A 6,491-nucleotide genomic window follows, 5' to 3' on the forward strand; every position below is an offset into this window, starting at 1 on the left:
CTGAAGGATTCCTACTCCTCCCAATCCCTGCAGGCAGCTCAGAAGTGACAAAAGATGGCTTGGAGGTTAAAGTTGTTAAAGCTGAAGTAGGGGAAAGAGTCCCTAGCTGAGTGGTTGATGTTTCAAGTGGAAATGGAACTACCACTACAGAAATTGGTGTTGTTAATAATGTAGAACGTGTTGGGTTAGGACTTGCACTGAGCAGGGTTGTTGGAGTTGCTATTGAAATGGGTAAAGTTATAGATGCAGTAGAACTGAGAGTACGTGATGTGACTGCTGAGGCTTGAAGAGCAGCTGGAAGACCTGTTGAAGAGATGAGTTTGGAAAAGACAGTAGGGCTGGATGTGCTGTGAAGTGCATCAGGAGGCTCCACTGTACTTGGTAATGAAAATGTTGAATAGGTGGCTGCGTTAGATGCTTCCAATGAACAGAAGTCTGTAGTGGACTGTGCAGATGCATTCATTTCCCTTAAAGTGGTGTTTGCCTTCATGGTTACTTTGTCTGTCACACCAGTATGCGTTGACTCAGTCCCCAAAGTAACAAGTAAAGGAGGTGTCTGAGGAAATCCGTCCATAGCAGCACCCATGTGAGAGATTAACAGTGAAGGTTTTGTTCCAACTGCTGATTCTGTAGGCGTCACAGGTATGCCTAAAAGGAAAAACTCACGCTTCGTTGTCTTTTACGGATTAGTGGTGAAGCAAATGTATGGGACAGTACGGCAAGCATCCTTCAACCCTTTAAAATATTGTATAGTTAATTCTAAAGCCATAGTAGAAAGCCATAGCAGAAATAGAATTTTGTTTCTGAATTTTTAATAATGAATTCTTTGCGTAGTCTGAGGTATGTGATAGCTTTGGTCCATTCTGCTTCCACAACAAGGAGGAAGTTCAGATCCCTAAGCAGAAAGGTATCCCACAAAGCAAAGACCTTCAATATAAGACTGCTGTTTTAACCAGATGTGTTCATTTTAGATATTCTGTGGCTGGTGTTGATGAGCCCAACAAGCCCGATAAGCCCAACAAGCCCCAGGAGAAGGGCCAGGATGGACTGCACATCGTGGCGAGGAGAACAGATAGTTGAGAAGATGACTAATGAACTTGAAGAAAAAGAAAGGAAAATAGAGCAGTTAAGTAACGTGTTCTCTGAAAACCAAAGACTGATGGAAGAGAATGCCACTCTGAAAGAGCAGATGCGGCAGCGAGAACGGTCCAGGCGGCCGGTATCTGAGATGCTACCTATAGCAGACCAGTTGTTCAAGGAAATGTCCCATTGCTTATTTGACTTGAAAGCACTGTGCAGTATTCTGACTCAGAGAGCTCAGGGTGAGGAGCCAAATCTTTCGTTACTGCTGGGAATCCGATCACTGAGCTGTTCAGCTGAAGAGAAGGAAAATTACCACCGCGCAGAAAGCCTTTGAAAGTAGCTCTTGGATGTTTGTCAGTTACGAAAGGACATTGATGAATTAAGGACTATGATGTCAGACCGTTATGCTCAGGACATGGGGGACTTTTACAGGGTACCTCATAGGAAGACGAGTCCCGAGTAACGACCGTACACCGATGCGATGCTAAATCGTTCTCACTTTATTGCCAAAGTATCACTTATTTACACACCTTAAAGCTTTCCACGCGCCACAAGACATAACATTATTGGTTAAAACAAGCTGTCCACGTGCTCAAGGTTGCTTTTAATTGGTTATCATGCGATGTGCTGCAGTTACAGTTTGTTCAGCCTGAGTAAGAGCAAAGACCTTGTGCTCATCAATTTGAAACAAGACAGTGTCCTTCTCCACCAGTCAGCAGAGTCTGACGTGATGACTTCAGTCACTCAAGCTCCTTAGAAAAGTCTGTCCAAATGGTGAAATTTGTTATAAAAATGTAAACAAATGGGAAGGTTGTGGGGGGGAAATGTCATCAAAAGATTTGAGTCACTTACAGGTTGCATCCCATCTCCTCCCGCCCTCAAGACACCATTGAGTTGAGACATTTGTGTTATGTGCTCAAAGAATATACATCTTAACATCAAGCTACTTATCTCTCTACACTTTGATTGTAACCCCATATTTCTTACCTGCATATCATTCCTATTGATGCTTTTCAATGTATTTTCACAAACAGTATCGTATCCCCAGCCACCACCAAGCCCTCGTTCAGTCACAAATTGTTATAATCAATTATTCTTAATAACATCAACTTGTTCACACATATACAAGTCTCAGGAATCCTGATGTAACGAAGTATTTCAAGAGAATTTCTGATTTAAACTCAGCAAGATAGACAGGATTCATTGTCTTTGTGATTTGGCTGATAAGAGCCCAGGAAAGCAGTGTAAAGCAAGCTGGACAAGACTAATTGTCCTCGTGTAGTTACTCAGCGTTTAGCGTAGTCTGCCAAGCTGAGCAGTTCTAAGCCATAGTCAGATTCCCTTGAGGTATGCATTGGACTTGCCCATCCTTCATTATCACCACCAGGTATGCCCAGGCCCTTGAGCAAAAGCAACCCCACAAATGGGTTTGCCTTTACCTGAAGCAGGAGAAAGCCAACCACTTCTTCTGCTTTATGTTGAAAGTCAAACTGAGAGGGACTGTCTTCATTGGTAGATCCCCTAGTGTTTACTGTCTATCTTGAGCTGGTATACTTAAGTGTCTTTCAAAAGACCTACTCGACAGACATGCCAAAGATGCTGTCTCTGCTTCTCCAGTGTATTCTATCTCCCACCTAATAGCATTTTACGTATGTTTTTAAAGAGAGAGCTTTGTGTGTGGCAATGGGTTGAGAAGGAGTCAGTGCCAGTTCTCACGAATCCCTCTTAAATTACACACGTGTACTCTGAGGACAGCCTGGCCAATGACCTGATTTCACTTGCAGACAGAGAAGGAATGTGTGCAAACATCATTTCAGAGGAGGATGGCAATGGTAGTTTCCTAACGAACTAAATGGGTCCCTTTGCAAGATTCTCTGTAGTGAAGCAGATGGGGAAAAGCAGCACCCAAAGCAGATTCATACTGGGTACCTTTGGTGTAGTAGTTTTCTCGTGTCAGGAGCTGAAGATGAGGACAAGTAGGAGGTCTTTTACAAGGATTTTGAGGTAGAATGATAAAACATTTCTGCTGGAAAAGAGTCTTAATCTACTAACGGGAAACGTAACTCCTCCAAACCCACAACTAAACCACGTCCCTAAGTACCATGTCTACACTTTCTAAATACCTCCAGCAATGGCAATTCAAGCACTTCCCTGAGAAGACTGCGCCAGTGCTTGAAAGCCCTTTCAGTGAAAAGCTTTTCCTAAGCTCCTATCTAATTCTCTCCAGGCACAACTTAAGGCCGCTTCCTCTTCTCCTGTGACTTGCTGCTTGGCAAAGGAGAGCGACATTCACCTTGCCACAACCTCCTTTCAGACAGCTGTCGACAGCTGTAAGGTCTCCGCTCAGCTTCCCCTTTTCTAGATTAAACACGCCCAGTTCCTAAGCTGCTCCTCCGAGCAGCTCTTCTCTAGGCCATGCAGCACCTCTTGGCTCTTCTTTGGAAGCGTTAGGGCTCCTCAAGGTCTTTCTGTAGTGAGGGACACAAAACTGCACACGGTATTGGAGGAGTGTTCTCAGCTGTGCCAAGCAGAAAGGGATAATCACTTCCCTAGTTCTGCTGGCCACACTGCTGGAATGGAAGCCACGATGCTATCAGTCTTCTTGGCTGCCTTGGAACACTTCCCGCTCCTATTCAGCACCTACTGAGCAAACACCCATGTCCTTTTCACGGAGCGTTGACACTACAAATCTCACTGCAGTGCAGGAATGGTAATTTCCCAACTAAGTGAATGTGTCCCTTTGTAAGCTTCTCTACAGTGAAGCAGAAGCGGGGAAACTGTGTGAAATAAGCACTCACAACATCGTTGCGCTTTTTACCACCTTTGTAGGCAGACACTTGGTGCAAGAGGCAGTATTGGAAGAAAAGTGTTAGGACCCCTCAAGGTCCTTCTGTATTGAGGGGCACAAAACTACCCTTGGCATTTGTGGAGTGGTCTCAACAGTGCAAAGCAGAAAGGGATAATCTCTTCCCTAGTCCTGCTGGCCAAACTGCTCTTGCTGCAACCCACGATGCTATTGGTCTTCTTGGCCGCCTGGGAACCCTTTCCGCTTATATTCAGCACCCGTTGAGAAATGCCCCCAGGTCCTTTTGCGCCAGCCAGATTTCCAGTCACTCTTGCCCCTTTTTGTCTTGCTCTAACTTTATATCATTTTTAGCACGGCAGCAAGGACCGGAGCTTTGTGAGTGGCAACAGGTTAAGAAGGAGTCAATGCCAGTTCTGAATTATCTTTTATATTACACAGACTGATTTTGTAGCTTTTGAGGACGAGCTTACCAATGACCTGATTCCACCTGGAGACAGAGAAGGAGCATGTGTGAAAGTCATCAGAGGAGGACGGCTTTTCCAACCTCTGCCCAGTCCCAGGGGAACGTCCAACACATTCAGCTACAAGAAGCTGCTGGAGAAGAGGAAGGGCCAGTGAAAGCTTTGCAGAGCCTTCCCCAGCTGTGGGACACTTCAATAGCAGTTACTCCAAAATCTGGCCTCTGTGCCACTGGCTGCTTTCTGCTTGCCAGCAATCCTTAGCTTGTCAGCAGCCTTTCTTCACCTGTGAGTTCCCCACAGCCGATCCTGCCTGAGAGGGAAAGCAGGATCCTAGCAGTGTAGTGATGGCATGAAGGGAAGGTGCCAAGTCCAAAGCTACCTTAGGTTCACAACATTCTTGCACAGCATTACTCACTCTCTTGGCAGCCGAGGGGTAGGGAGGGATGCAGAAAAGCTTAGTCTTCTGGGGTGCTCTTCACTGCAAGAGAAAAGGCCCATTCTCTTGCCCCTTTACGCTCAGCCTGTGGACCGCAGTGGTGTACAGCAGCTCCACAGAGATGTTCATTCCTTCACAGGCACCAGATCCTGCACTGGAGCTGTGTGCCTTTAGCCTCCCTGTCCTGCTGCCTTTGTCCAGGCACCCAGCCATCATCTTGCCGGGAGGAAGGCACAGCCCCAGCCTTGGAAGGTGTTCAGCTGCCTACAAGCTACCACAAGGAATGGCCGTGCAGTCCCAGCAGCACAGAGGATCCCTACAAGCCCCATCTCAAACACAGATACCCCAGGCAGCTCCTGAGCTGTGCACATCGAGCCTCTCTTTGCCCCAGACACTGAGACACGGGACTCTCCCATGGTGATCCTTTTCAACGATTGATTTTGACAGTTATATTGTTTTAGGCTATTGCTCTGGCTATTGGAAAGTAAGCATTGGTAAGTAGGAGAGAGGGGGCAAAAGAGAGAGAGAAAAAAAAGAGAAGAGGAAGAAAAAGAGAGAGAGATGTCACCTCCCTTTGTCCCACAACGGTCCTCTGAGAAGTCTGTCTGTCTGTCTGTCTGTCTCAAGGTCCTTAATGTGGTGGGCATGCCACAGAGGTTGCCAGAGAAGACATCTTTTTATGCAGCACTGCTCCAAGTCCCTTCCTCCCTATGAAGACCAGAGGGGAGAGGAGACATAGCCTCTCTCTTTGTATGTCAGGCAGAGCTCTGTGAAGGTCCATGAGGGGCTCTTGTATTACTTACCCCCAAAATGCTAGGCAAAGAATTCATGGATCAGTAAAGCATTCATGGATCGGTCAAGCACAGCTTCTCTTCTGCTCTGACTGGCTGATTCTCTGCACGTCAGTTCTGGGAACGAAGCCCCACTTCCATCATGCTTCCTCGTCAGGTGCAGTTCCCATAGACACAGCAACTAGACCTCGGAACATAACGTTCAGAACACCAGCTGATCCAAGCCAAAAGGGTTTAGAACATTCTAAGTGAAAGAGCTAATTTGCCTGCGGAGTGCCTGTCAGAGTGATCAGAGGGGCATTACTGGGAAAAGTAAAATAGGTCCTTCTAAACATGAGACACAAAGCAGAGGAGAGGTGACAGATTCTGTGGGATTTCCTTGGGCCCTCATACACGCAGAGCTCACAGAGTAGCACTGGGTCTCTGACGTGACTCTCCTCCACCCGTGCCATATATTTCCATGAACTTCCTTGGAATTTAATCCTGCCCACTTTCTAGTGAACGTACGCAACTAGGACAATTTTGATATTTTATGGGCATGGGGGTGGCAGGCATAGAATGTAACAAGAGATGATTGAACAAAAAGCCCGTTTCTACCAGCTTGCCTTCCTTAGGGAACCAGTCTAAAGAAACACAGTGTCAAGGGTTGGTGGGTGGGCAGGCTCACGAGCTGGCTAGGCTCTACTGCTCCCGGCAGTCAGTTCCAACAGAATCCTAGGACAGCTGGCCAGCTAACTAAGAGCCCCCTCCAAATGCAACTGGTTCTCCCTCTGAGGGCTGCAAGGCAGGATGGCAGGGAGAATGGTGGGTGGGCATGAGCCCTTGTGGGACAGGGAGAGGAAGAGCAAAATGCCTGGCTGTGGGAGAGCACATGGAAAGATAGGCAAACCAAGAAGTAATACCAAGAGCAAGAC

This window comes from Phaenicophaeus curvirostris, unplaced genomic scaffold (genome assembly GCF_032191515.1).
Source record: "Phaenicophaeus curvirostris isolate KB17595 unplaced genomic scaffold, BPBGC_Pcur_1.0 scaffold_219, whole genome shotgun sequence".
NCBI lineage: Eukaryota > Metazoa > Chordata > Aves > Cuculiformes > Cuculidae > Phaenicophaeus > Phaenicophaeus curvirostris.